The sequence below is a fragment of the Panthera onca genome, chromosome D4 (genome assembly GCF_046562875.1).
Source record: "Panthera onca isolate mPanOnc1 chromosome D4, mPanOnc1 haplotype 2, whole genome shotgun sequence".
Classification (NCBI taxonomy): Eukaryota; Metazoa; Chordata; class Mammalia; order Carnivora; family Felidae; genus Panthera; species Panthera onca.
In genome coordinates this window covers 51,363,962-51,377,507 of record NC_138351.1, presented here as the reverse complement: position 1 = coordinate 51,377,507, position 13,546 = coordinate 51,363,962, and the positions used below count along the sequence as shown (strand labels likewise).

The 13,546-nt window shown below is 41.6% G+C and overlaps 1 protein-coding gene and 1 long non-coding RNA gene across 9 annotated transcripts in view; one reads left to right on the top strand and one right to left on the bottom strand.

Annotated features, from left to right (window-relative positions):
• MOB3B (MOB kinase activator 3B) overlaps positions 1–13,546 on the top strand; it is a 203,878-nt gene that overhangs the window by 63,275 nt on the left and 127,057 nt on the right. The window lies entirely within an intron of this gene.
• Positions 9,513–10,309, bottom strand: LOC132663370 (uncharacterized). Its single transcript, XR_009603030.3, has 2 exons — positions 10,191–10,309; positions 9,513–10,078 (listed from the first exon to the last, which is right to left on the bottom strand). It is a non-coding gene; the product is annotated as an uncharacterized LOC132663370 (long non-coding RNA).

The window sequence follows — 13,546 nt, the reverse complement described above, 5'->3', positions numbered from 1 at the left end:
GGCTTCCTGGACTCTGTGCTTGGACCAGAAATAAAGTGAGTCCTCACCACAGGGGCTTGGCTCAGCCCAGTGCCTGCGGCCACAGTTGTTTTCCATGGCTTTACTTGAGCAGTTCACTTCTCTGGGCAAAAGTTCTCCATGCCTTTGGAAGGTTTATAGGCTTCCCCCCACCCCCCGCCCCCTCTAGCTTTTATTGTTTTTAAGAAGAGTGGGCCACCCTCACTTGTCATTAAAGAATAGTGTGGGGGAAAATAAATACAACTATCCAAAGAATAAAAACAGGAAGAACAAAAACCACTCCCCTAAATGAATGAAAAAATTACCCCCATCCCACTTTTGTGTGGTAACTGTTTCCATGCAAGGTTGATTTAGAAACTATGAGAAGGTTTTTTCTCTTTGATTTTTGGTTGTCTATTTTTAACATTTCTGGCAAGTCTACACATTGTGCTTACATAAGAAAATCAGAATGGAGATATTTGGTATTTAAAAAAGCACCCATTGACTCAGGATGAGTTTTTCTGGCACTGCTGTGAGAAGAGCTCAAATAATAGGCATAAATGTCTAATCAGCACAGGCTTGCCCGCCAACTTCTCCCTCTGGGCCCTGGAAACACTTCCTGAATCAAGCCCCTGCCCTCCAGAAAGTCTCCCCTGCCTGGTAGCAGGAAGGAGGTGCAGAGCATTAGCTCTGATGAGGGAAAGCCTGCTGTTCCTGGCAGCCAGGGCATGGCTAAGGTGGATCAGCCTTTTCACTAATCATGGACGATTGCAGAGTACCTCCAGGGTGGCCGACCCACTGTTAGCCTCTCTCCACCCACTGCCTCATTTTGTCACCATCACAAGCCTACCAGGTGAAATCCACTAGGAGTGTTTTTCTAAGAGAAAGAAAGCAGAAAGCCTAGAGTTTTCTGTCCAGAAGGGACGGGACACACATGAATGAGTGGGTTCAAGAAAGCAGTGTTAATGATAAGAATTAAAAGCCAGTGCTTATGACAGACCTATTTGTGCCTGGTGCTCTGTCACATGCTTTATTTGGATAAAGGCATTTCAATCTCTTAGAAATACTATGTGATAGAGAATTAATTCTATCCCCTTTTGTAGAAGAGGAAACTGAAGTTTAGCGATGTTGCACAAGCTCAGGAGTCCACAGTGCTGAAAATGATAGATGTGGGAGTCAACCCAGGCTGTCTGATCACACACTCATTTACTTAACCACCAGCCTGTATAATAGAGGGGCCCACAGACACAGGCAGGGTGTGGTTAACTGGACCAGGCTTTCCATTGGTGGTGTAGCTGATGGACCAGTCAGGGAAAGGGCCACCCTCTCTATTTCCACTGTGATTCAGGTAAGCCTTCCTTCTTCCTAAGGACTTTTTCTGTCACTTTACTGCTGGACATTCATCTTTCCAGATGGCCACATTTCTCCCCTGACCATTCTCCTCAGTAAATGAGTTTTGGCCCAGGGACTCCTGGAGAGGCTAGGTCTGGTGTGTCAAACTCCCTGTCCTAGGGAGTTCTTAAACGTTGGAATGCATCAGAGTCCATACATTTGAAGGTGAGGGGCGGGACCTTAGCGTCTGCATTTTGAACAAACATCCAGGTGATTTTGGTCTTCTGTCATTTGTGATGGTCCCTAGGAGGTCCAGGGGGAACTTGATAGTCAATGGACAGATGGCTCTGGGTGAGTAGGGGGTGTATTTTTTTTCTTCAGCAACCATTCACCTTCTACCAGAGACCCCAGAACTCGAGAGGAGAGAAAGAACAAACGGGAGGCAGTGCTGGGGGAAGAGTGTTGAACTCAAGCAGAGTGAGTGGAACTCATAAATATTTGTTGAGAAGCAAGGGTTCAAATGAACTTAAAAAGAATGAGTAGAAACCAAGCCAGATTAGGGAAGGGTCAGGAGGGAAGGTAAAGAGGTGGGTTGAAACTTCACCTGAGTGACAGCTTGTGTTTGAAGTGTGATTTGATGGAAACTCAGGGGCTCCCAGATAGGTGGGTGGGCCCTGACCATAGGTGGGTCAGACAGGGAGGAGGGCATGAGAATCACAAATGATTCGGACTGTTTTGGTGCAGTGGAAGGGTTAAATATTCAGAGCTTTGTAGCAAAGGGGAGACAGGGTCACTTCCTAACAGTGTGGTCAGGAGAGCCTGCCTGGAGGTGGTGGCAGATGTCTAGGCCTTAAAGACTGAAGAAGGATGATGGCAGGCGGGCCAGCCGAGGAAAGGCCAGGGCAGAGATTTAGTCACTGACAGGTGCAGTGGCCATTAGCGGCCTGGTGCACTGTCTGCTCTATAGAGCCAAACCTGAAGGTCCTCAGGGAGGTTTCTGTGCCTCTTGGGAGAGGTAGACTAAGAGTGAGTGTCCTTCTCCCTGCTTATACCACAGAAGAGAGAATTTTTATCTATTTTTCTATAATTGGGTCCCACATAAGGTTTTATTTGGGAGAAATGGACTGTCTTGCTTAAAAAAATAAAAGCCTTAAAAACCACCCAAATCCACCACCGGGGGATTAAAATATAAATAAATAAATAAATAAATAAATTTATATAATTATATATAATATAATAATTTGGGGGCCCTTTTGAAGGGTGCTTAGGTGTCAGCTTTGCTTAACCATTGAAGAGACTCATGGCTTTGTGGAAAGAACACTGGCCTCAGGGTTGAGACTTTGCTTTTAGCCCTAGACTGTTCTAACTGTGGATCTCACCTCACTTTTCTGGATATGAGGCATGTCTGTTTCTGTTTTTGTATTTAATACATTAAGAGGTTGCATTGAACACACACACATATAATCTAAATAATAATAAATAATATCTAATAAAATCTAAAAAAAAAAAGAAGTTGAATTGAATTAAGTGATTTTTGAGGGTTCTTCCTGCTGTAAAATCATATCAGCAATGATCTTGCTTACAGGCCTCCCAACATACACACAGGTGGGTAGCAGGATCATGCTTGAGGAAAGTGAATTCCTTGGTACTCTGCAGGATGGTGGGGACACAGGTAAGGGGTCACAATGCCTGCTGCCAGGACCCAGTATGAAGGGGTACAAAGTGGACAAGGATGGATGTAACAGAGGCCTGGGGATGGACATCAAAGTCACAGAAGCAGAGTTTGCACCAAAGAAGGTAATAGGATACATTTTCTTCTTCCATTAGAAAAAAAATTACCCAAGTTGATTGACTTCTTTTCTTCCCCATTATTTTTTCTTTGAGCTATATATTTTAAACTTACTTTTTAAACAAAGCACACAGGTAGAGATTTTTGTAACACTATGCAAAGATCTTTACAAAGATCTACCATGAATTTTTAAACATTCTTTTAAGGCTGGACATAGTTCCAAAGGACCTGACTTTTTTAGTGAATGCTGGAAAATGAAAACCTGTGAGCTGTTTAGATTGGCCTGGGGAACCACGTGTCCAGTGGCTGCTGCTGACCTTGTGTCAAGTATCTCTGTTTTCTGAAAAGCTTTCTTTCTTTTTTTGTTTGTTTGTTTTTTAATATGAAATTTATTGTCAAATTGGTTTCCATACAACACCCAGTGCTCATTGATCATGTCATCCTGATTCCGGGAGCATTGCCCTCTCCACCGGAGAAGCAACTGTTCATGGGTGCAGTATTTGATTAGCCATCACTTAGATACACAGTTCAACTGCAAAACTAATGACTTCTTATTTATGTTGGGTCCTGTGTTAGGTACTCAAACTGCAGTAAAGTCTAGGGTATGATCCCACCCTCACAGACTGATGGAGGGGCCAGACATGTGAGCTCAGGAGTATAGTGTGAGGTCAAGATATGTGTGTGTGTGCGAGAGAGGTATGTACAAGAGGCGGAAGTCACAGGACAATGATAATTGGCCTCTCCTTCTTTTTCCCCCCTTCTTTCTCCACCTTTCTCCCCTTACTTTATACCAGAGGTTAAATTTAACTCAGAGAGAAATTTGTGCCAAATGTGTTTGGCAAAGAAGAGGCCTCATCTGGGTTGAAGTTTCTAGATTACCCATGGAGAACACTGGTGATATGTTCCTGAACAGTAGCCACATACAGCATGGGACTATAAAGTCTGCTGCTCACTGACTATTGGGGAAGGTTTATAAACACCTCACAGATGAGTGGGTACTCTGTTCTGAGCATTCTCACTCTTTTTTTTTTAAGTTTACCTATTTATTGTGAGAGAGATAGCGTGTGCGTGCACACACATTCACATGAGCTGGGGAGCGGGGGAGAGAGGAGATAGAGATAACGCAGAGCCAGGTGTGAGGCTCAGTCCCATGAACCAGGAGATCATGACCTGAGCTGAGATCAGGAGTTGGATGCTTAATCAACTGAGCCACCCAGGCACCCCAGGAAGTTTATTTTTAAGTGAATTTTAGATGACTTCTTTTTAAAAATGTGTATTTTTTTTTTTTTAAGTAAGCCCTATGCCCAACATGGGGCTGTGTGGCTTGAACTCACGATCCTAGACAAGGAGTCACATGCTCTACCAACTGAGCCACCCAGGCCCCCTGAGCATTCTCTTTATGCCTGCAGCCGAACAGTAACTGAGACAGATGCTCTCTGTGACTGGGTTATCTCTCTTGTCTGAGAAAACCCTGGAGAAGACTATGTGCCTGGTATGTAGGCACAGACTTCCTGCAGATAAATTTTAAGTTGTATCTTGTATGGGGCTCTCCTTTAATTGATGTCGCAATGAGTCTCTACCAAAACCCAGCTACCTTTGCAAACCAGGCTGCACAACCTAATATTGGGGTCTCCAGGATGGCCCCCAGTACACAAATAATGCCACTCTTCTCTACATGGCTTCTGAAGAAGTTAACGCAACAACAACAACAACAAAAACAGATATCAGCTTACGGAAGCCAGAATGGAAGACAAATCTCTAGGTCTGTTAGCCAAATGAGCCTGCTAATACACCCCAGAGTTACCCACTTTTCCCATGCAGCACTGGAGAGAGCAGGCTTCCTCCATTCAGAAAGTTGGGGAAACCGCAAATAGCACACTCCTTGAAGGCAGGCAGCTCCCAAGAGCTGGGTGAGCCAGCTGAGCATGCCCAATTGATACTGGTAAAATTTACCAATTAATTACTCCTTCCACTTCCCCTAGCCAACGTTAGTAAAAAGAGAAAGACCAATTGTGTACCTAGGGAAGATCCTCATAAAATCCAGAAGTGGGAGAACAGAACTCTGCTCCCAAATTTTCCAAGAGTTTATATATTTTAGGGTCAGATGCTCAGCTCTTACAAGAAAGAAGTCAAAGAACAGATCAGATTATGGTTCAGATCCTGCATGATCACGAAGCCACCCGAAACCTAACAGAAGTCTGGATTAATAAGTATGACATTTGACATTTGCCCATCTTTAGTACATTTTCTCACTTAGCCCCAAACACACTGTGATATTGATACTCCTGCCCTCATTGATTCAAAGAGAAATTGAAACACAGAGACAGTGTTTAACTGAGGAGGGTAACCAGTTGAGGGGTAGAGTTTGGACTCAAGACTGTATCTTTCTGACTGTAGAGGTAGGGTCTGGCACAGTCCTCCATGTGCCCATATCCTTTTCAATTACTTGTTTGATTCCATTTTATTTCAGACCTCTTTTTCAGTTGTGGAATGTTCAGACATGTAGAGAGGATGACATCATTAATTATTTGTCTCAGTTTTATCTCTGTCTTACCCTCTATATCCATCTGTTTTCACCAAAGCCAGTTGAAAAGCCCACAGGTACATGGTTGTCTTTTCTCTCTTGAGAGTTTCTGAGGGTGCAGTTGAATCCTCCAGCAGGATCACTCTAGCAGAGGTCACAGCTGAGTTGTAATCTGATGTGTTGTATTAAATGTAAAGCATTTTGAAGGTTAAAATGAGGCGCTTTTATACTCAGTTCTCAAAAGTGTTTGAAGGATTACTGGGAAGGCAGGACGGATATAATTTGCCCTAATAATGCACTAGATTGTATTATATGCAGAAACACTGGAGCTATCTTACAGTATTGAGCTAACCAGGCTATAGATGTAGGAGAATATTGATGCATCATCAAATCACTTAGATTACTATTTCTTTTTGCCTGAGAATCAGAAGTCTGTCCAAATTGAGCAAGAAGGAAGCATTTGATTTGTTTCCTCTTATTCAGGGCTCCCATCATCCCTATTCCCTGGCCCTGTTTCTTAGTCATAAACACATATTTGAATGGAATCATTTTCCTTGACTTCATGAAATTTCTTCATGTTCTGTCATCAGTTGTGGTTCTCGTTGTCATTAGTCCCTGTGCCCATACTGCATAATGATTTTCCATTGATGAAGTGATTTCACTATCTCTTTAATTTTTACAGTAATCTTGAGAGATAAGTGCTGTTATCTTTAAAGCAAAACTGAGGGGGCACCTGGGTGGCTCAGTCGGTTGAGCATCCGACTTCAGCTCAGGTCACGATCTCACGGTCCGTGAGTTCGAGCCCCGCGTCCGGCTCTGGGCTGATGGCTCAGAGCCTGGAGCCTGCTTCTGATTCTGTGTCTCCCTCTCTCTCTGACCCTCCCCCATTCATGCTCTGTCTCTCTCTGTCTCAAAAATAAATAAACGTTAAAAAAATTTAAAAAAAGAAAAAAATAAAAAAAAAAAAAAAAAATAAAGCAAAACTGAGGCTAAAAAAGGGTGTCTCGTCCAAAGACATAGCTAGTTAGAGTCATTGCCAGTCAAAATCCAGCCCTTCTGAATCTAAACCACAAAGGTTCAAGAAATACAAGGCTTTGGTAGTGGCACATGACCAGGTACATAGGGCTAAGTCTTTGTTTCTCCCATCCCTTTCCCTAACCTAGAAAGTTCCTCTGTTAGAGGAAATTGCCCTAGAAGTTCCTCTGTTTTTGTTTTGTTTATTTGTTGTTTGTTTTTCATTTTGTTGTTGTTGTTGTTGTTGTGAACTACCCAAAATGTCTAGAGAAGCAGTCTTAATTAAAGTTAGAATTTTGGAGTCAGCCTGCCTACTTACAAGTTCTATGACCTGAGACAAAGTTTTAATCTCACTGTGTCTCAAGTTTCTCTAAGTGTAAAACGCGGATAATAATAATACCTAACTCATAGAACTGTTAAAAAAATTAAAATAGATTGCAAAATAAATATTAGTTATTGTTACTGTTACATAGTTAGGTTGAATAGAATTTTAAGCATTCTAAGATTTGTCTTAGAAGCTGTTTGGCCTCTCAAGAATCTGACTCTCTGTTAAAACTAGCATCATAATATGATTCAAAGGATGATGATGGTAATCGCAGACCAGATTACTCAGTGCTTACTGTGTTCCAGACATTTTACATATGCCCTTTCAAATGAGCAGCAACCTGTGGATGCTGTGCTCTTAGCTATTGAGTTATATTGCTCTAAATCTTGCCTGCAGTTGGTCTCACTTCTACCCATCTCCCCAAGCTAAAAATAGTATTGTTTGAAAATTAGAACTGTATTTTCCAATTTACAGTCTTCTGGCCCATTTTGTTCTCTCCGCTCCCCTTCAGAGATCTCTTGCAGTGGTTCCAGATGTCATACATAAGTTCCCATAGTGCCGGGTATAAAAATTTTCCAGATCCTGAGACTCAAATTCACTTAGCGTGGCTAAGAGTAAATAAGTCTGTTGACAGTTAGAGGAACCAACTTCCTTGAATTTGTACATTTTCCCTTTAAAGCAAGACTTTTCCAAGAATGAATTGTCATACCCTGTCTCAAAGAGAAAGAAGGAAATGGTAATTGACAATGACCTTTATCCCAGTATCTGATAGGGGTTCTGAGTGACATCACACCAGCTGGTATACACCTGTGCTTTAACAAGCAAAATCTATTTTTTACTTGCCTTATTTTTTTTCTTTTTTGAGTTAAACAACAGAAATTTATTTCCCACAGTTCTGGAGGCTGGAAGTCCATTGCAGCATGGTTAGGTTCTGGTAAGAGCGCTCTTCCTGGTTTGCAGATGGCTGCCTTTTCACTGTGTCCTCACACAGTGGAGAGAGTAAGCGCTGGTGTTTCTTCCTCTTCATATAAAGGTATTAATTCCACCATTGTGCTCAACGCCCGTGATCTCATCTAAACCTAATTACCTCCCAAAGGCCCCACCTCCTAATACCGTCACATTGGGGGTCAGAGTTTTACATATGAATTTTTGGGGCACACATTCAGTCCATAGCAGAAGCAGAATACAAATTAACAATATTTGAAATCAAAATAAGGTTATCATTGCAAGTCTGTAGACATTTAAAGAATAATAAGGGAATATTATGAAACTTCATGTCAATAAATTCAACAAACAGATGAAATGGAAAACTTACTTAAAGGACACAACTTTCTGAAACTGGCACAAAATGAGTTAAAAAATCTGAATAAAAATCTGAAAATGTAATTTAGTATACTATATGTTAAAAACTAAATTTAAAAATGAAAAAAAATCTGCCTTAATTTTTAAATTTCAGCTATTATAGTAGCTGTCATTCCCTCCTATCCCCCGTTTCCTTATTTTTACATGCCTTAGGTATTGGGTCCTCAAATCCTATGTCGATTTTTTTTTAACTAGAAATATTTTTAGCTAGTGCAAAGATCTGGAAATAATACCGCAAGTGGTTACTGAGTTGGAGAAGTTTTTCTCCCCTTTAAAAAATTAATAAAATAATTAGGATGTCTTTCATAAATACTTAATGGGTCAACTGAGCATTTATCTTCTAATAATTTTACCTTCACTATTTTTTTTTTTTGAACTGCCTCAGGATTGAATCCATTCTGTCCAAGGTTGGATCAAAGATTTGCCATCTTCCTCATTACTGGGAATGTGAGCCAATCTCTCCTGGGCTCCAGAAGGCCTATATTTAGGAGAATGTTATTCCCTTTAAGAAAACATTTTTTTTAAGTCTGTCTTTTCTTCACCAGAACCTAAAAATGTCATGAATTAAACCACACCAAATAAATCCTACCCGCTTTTATCCTTCTACCCTTTTCACTTTTTCTCCCCACCAAGCATCCTCTTCTGAATGGTGACGTCACTATGTCTGTGAGTGAATGGTGAACCATTACAGGTCTCTGCTGTAGCCACCCATACATTGATTGATCACTGCTGTTGCTGTCATTGTGGTGCACAAGGTTGCATGTGATGTTTTCCTCTTCAGAACATTTACTCCCATTTCTAATGGTAGAATGTCTGTGCTGGTGACTGAATAAATAAGTGACTGAACCAGTAAGAGGGTAACTTAAATGTTGATGTTGAAGAGGGGGGAAATGTCAGAAATGACAGGGAGGGTCGTGTGACAGACTTCCATATAGCTGTACCTGCTTATACTGACTTCATATGGTTCAGAAATAGCATGGCCATTTGGAAACTCGGAAATCATGCATGTCTTTGAAGATTAAAATGAGGCAAGTGTGTTTCTCCCAACTAATCTAAAATGCAATGATATGGTGGCTTGAAGTTGGGGAGGTATATTAGTTGGGGGAAGAAATGTGTCTCTTATTGGAGCCTAGAAAGGTCAGATGATATTCATTTCATTCACACACTCCTTTAAAGTAAAAACCTTAACTACTTTTATTCGGTTTCTGGGGTGTCATAAAAGAGTTCCATGTACTATTCCAGTCATAAAGAGAAAAATGGTGGAAAGATGAGAGATCAAGCTAGTCGTTCTTCAATTCTGAAGAGCTTGAATTTTTAGGTAACACATGGGAAAAGAGCAGTCCATTTGGGAGAGAAGTTGGACAGATGTCTTTATCTTTCAGGAGAGGATGCTTCAGAGCGGCCCAGCAGCTGGTAATGTCAGACCTCAGTGAGTTGACACTGAGCTTACAGATAGAGGTGGAGTCCCCAAAAAACTACAGTGCAGGAGGTTCAATTTGTTTTTACTTCCATGATTTCACTTTGATGCAAAGGGTTTTTCATTTACTGCCACCTCTTTGTTCATTCAGCAAATATTCAGTGAAGTTGGCTATGTGCCAGGCACCATCCAAGCTCCTGGGACCCCAGCAATGAAAATGACATGAAACCTCCTTCATGTGGGGCACTTCTGGGGCATTTCCCTTACCTTCCTATGGTGAATCGCCCTGCCGGCTGGTCCTGCCAGGAGTCCTCCATCCTGTAGATGAGATAGTGAACTTCTTTCCCCAACTAATACCAGCTTTGGTTCCTCTCCTTTCTGTCCTGCCCACCCTTCTGTACTACCAACATCTCTTTAGAGGTGGTCACACCTAGAAAGATGGATCTCTCCAGAGTGAATGGGAGAATTGCTTCATTTCTTCCTCATCCTGGCAAGGACACTTTGAATTTTCAACTAATAAGGCAGAAGACATCAAGAGGAAAAGAAAAATAAGAACTTTCCTTGCCAGTGTTGCTTAGTTACCTTGTCAACATTCCCTCGCAGGCTGGCCGAATTCTCTGTGCATATTTTTATAGTGCACATGTTTTATTGCTATAATTGATCTATTAAGCAGAAAATATGGAGAACACATGGAGCTCCTGTCAATTTTATGCTGTTTATTTGGGTTTCCATTTTTCTCTTTCCATGAGACCTCACTCTTCAGTACCCTTTGCATTCCTAACTGGAATAATCCTGTGAAGAAGTCACATCACTATCCACGTTGATGCATTTCACTTTGTAGCTTAAAAAGCAAAAGCTGATAAACTAACCTCAAACTAGACAGCAAATTGTGGACTTTTCAAAGGCAGACACCAAGTTTTCATCAGCTCTGGGTCCTTGGTGCCTAGCTTTGAGTCTGGCACATACAAGGTCTTTCGTAAATGTCCATTGATTGAATGAGCAGTTGGCTTCAGATATTTATTGAGAACCAGCATTGTAGTAGACACTATTCATAACATAAAATTTTATTATAGTTCTACCCAGGGGGCAAAACTTATGACTTGTTCTTTCCTTTCTGGAGACTGGACAAGGACAGAGAATAACAACTGTGTTGTTGCTAGTGTTACATTTTCTTTAGCCAAAGAAGCATTTCTGCGTGAGGCTGCAGCAGCCATTAGCAGCAGCCCCATTCCATCTGGCATTTATGGAAAGTTATTTACTGGGAACCTTCTGGGTTCTGGGCGCTGTGCTCTCCAAATCAATCCAGAACAATAGACCTGGTCATTGTCACCATCAGGCATTTGTATTCAAAACAGTGAGTTTCTCCTCATTCTTCTTACACACACACACACACACACACCACACACACACACACACACACACCTACAAACACACGCATACACACACACCCCTGAAGACTATGTTTATGAAGCAAACTGTCCACAAAACAACAAATGGAAGTATATTCAGTTGTCCCTTTACCAGGCTAGTCAGGCAGCCCTCCTACCCAGTGCTCCTCAAAGTACATACTTCTGAGATTTTGTTAAAGTGCACATTTAGATATACCAGGTCTGGGGTGAGACCTGAGCGCCTGCATTTCTAGCAAGCTCTCATAGTGACCTAAGGTGTAATCTGTGGGCTGTAGAGTTAGCATCACCAGGGAGTTTGTTAGAAATGCAGATGCTTAGGCATCACCCCAGACCTACTGGATCTGAACCTGAATTTTAACACGATCCCACCTTAACATTTGAGAAACACTGCTCCAACCATTTAATAAGCCCACTGTATAAATTATGGGCAAGGGTCCTGATGGGGCTTGGGGTTGGAAAGTAAGTCCAGGTGGATTTCCTGTTCCCTTTTTCACTTCAAACTTCTGGGTATCTTCCACAATATAGCATTTGACACTCAAATAAAGACACAGATGCCTGTTTGTTCATCCATTCAGTTAAATGATGAAATTGTTATTGCCCATCCTGGATGGCCAGTGTCATTAAACATGGGGACTTGCCTATCAGCTCTTTGCATTTCCAGGGAGCTTCATTCTAGATAAAAAAGTTTGAGCAAAAGAGACATCGTAATGTTTGAGCATGGCAGAATGTTTAATGCATTTGGAATGAGGACTGGAGGAGATCAGAGTTTCTGTTTCCTTATCTGTGAAATGGAGATAAAAATACCATCTGTTCTAGCTTTCTTTATAGTCTTGTTGTGAGGAGCTTTGAAATCTACATGTGAAGGAGCTTTGAAAACATAAAAGTGTTCGTGAGATTTCAAAACAGTTTTAGTGAGAAAAAAAATCATCTATGTTTTAGTGCTGAGGAGTTCTGGGTTCAAAATTTAGCCTTACTTTCTACTAATTTTGTGATTTTTGCCAAATTACTTCATCTAGCTGAGCCTCAATTTCTTTTTCTCTTAAATGGTCATAAAAACATCCACCATGTAAGACTATAGTGGGGATTAAAATGTTAATAATTGGGGCACCTGGGTGGCTCGGTCCCTTGAGCCTCTGGCTCTTGACTTCCGCTCAGGTCATGAGCTCGTGGTTCATGGTTTCAAGCCCCACACAGGGGTCTGTGCTGACCAACGCAGAGCCTGCTTGGGATTCTCTCTTCTCTGCCCCTCCACCAACTCATGCATGTGTGCGCGCTCTCTCTCTCTCTCTCTCAAAAATAAAATAAACATTAAAAAAATAAAAAATAAAATGTTGATAATACATGTAAAGGATCTGGTACATAGTAGAGTTTAATAAATGGTAGCCAGTAGTGGCACATTAAGGGACTTGGTTGAGACATAATCCTCCAAAGATGATTGTTTTCCCCTTCAGTCAGCCTTTTACATTGAGGCAAAAAGAAAGAGTGACTTTAAAGCTGGTTGAAAGTCTGAATAAATACCCATGTGGTTCAAGAGACTGATGTCTTGAAGTTCATTATCTAAGTATCTCTGGAAGAAAAATCTCCAAACTTCATGAGATTTTAATATTTACTGAAGTATTTGTGAGTACCAGCCACACTGCAGGGTTTTGTGACAAGGATTTGCTATGATTATTCTGTCTCATTCACACACTCTCATCAGAATGGAGGCTCTTTTGATGGCGTGCACAGGAGACTGGCAGCGTATGCAGGAAGGTTTCCCATTGGTGTCCATGCAAGCAGATACTCCAGGCCCCAGGGAAACAGCCAAACAAGTGATACTGAGGGTCATGTAAGGTGATGCAAGAAGACTGTTCTGAGGTCCATGGTAACTGACAGCATCCTCATCGTCAGAACAGCAGAACAGCAAGTTCTTATTTGCTGGAGACACGAGGAGGCGGCTGATGGATGATTGCTGCTTTTTTGTCAGCAACTAAGCATTTGTGATACAGAGGAACTATTGTCTATTTTAAAAGAGGAAAAAAAAAAAAAACAACCGCACCATCCTTTCTCCATCTTCCCAACTTCCAGCTCGTATTTTTACTCTGGAAAAGCACTTTTAGTGCCCTCAGTTTTCTCACACCTCTTTCCAGGTAGAGCCAGCCTTTGGGAAGGTATTCTTTTTAGGGAGAAAGATTGCTCCCTCCTCTCCCTAGGGTTGGCAGAGTTTGTGTGGTGATATCCTTCGTGGTGATATTTTGAAGCACCCCAGGCGTGTCATTTCACAGACAGTCTCAGGCAGAGAATGCCACGGGACCTGCCTTTGAACATGACTATCTTTGTATGGGGTGGGGAGGTATGCTCAGCTCCATGTGAGGAGGAGAGAAAAAAAAAAACAAAA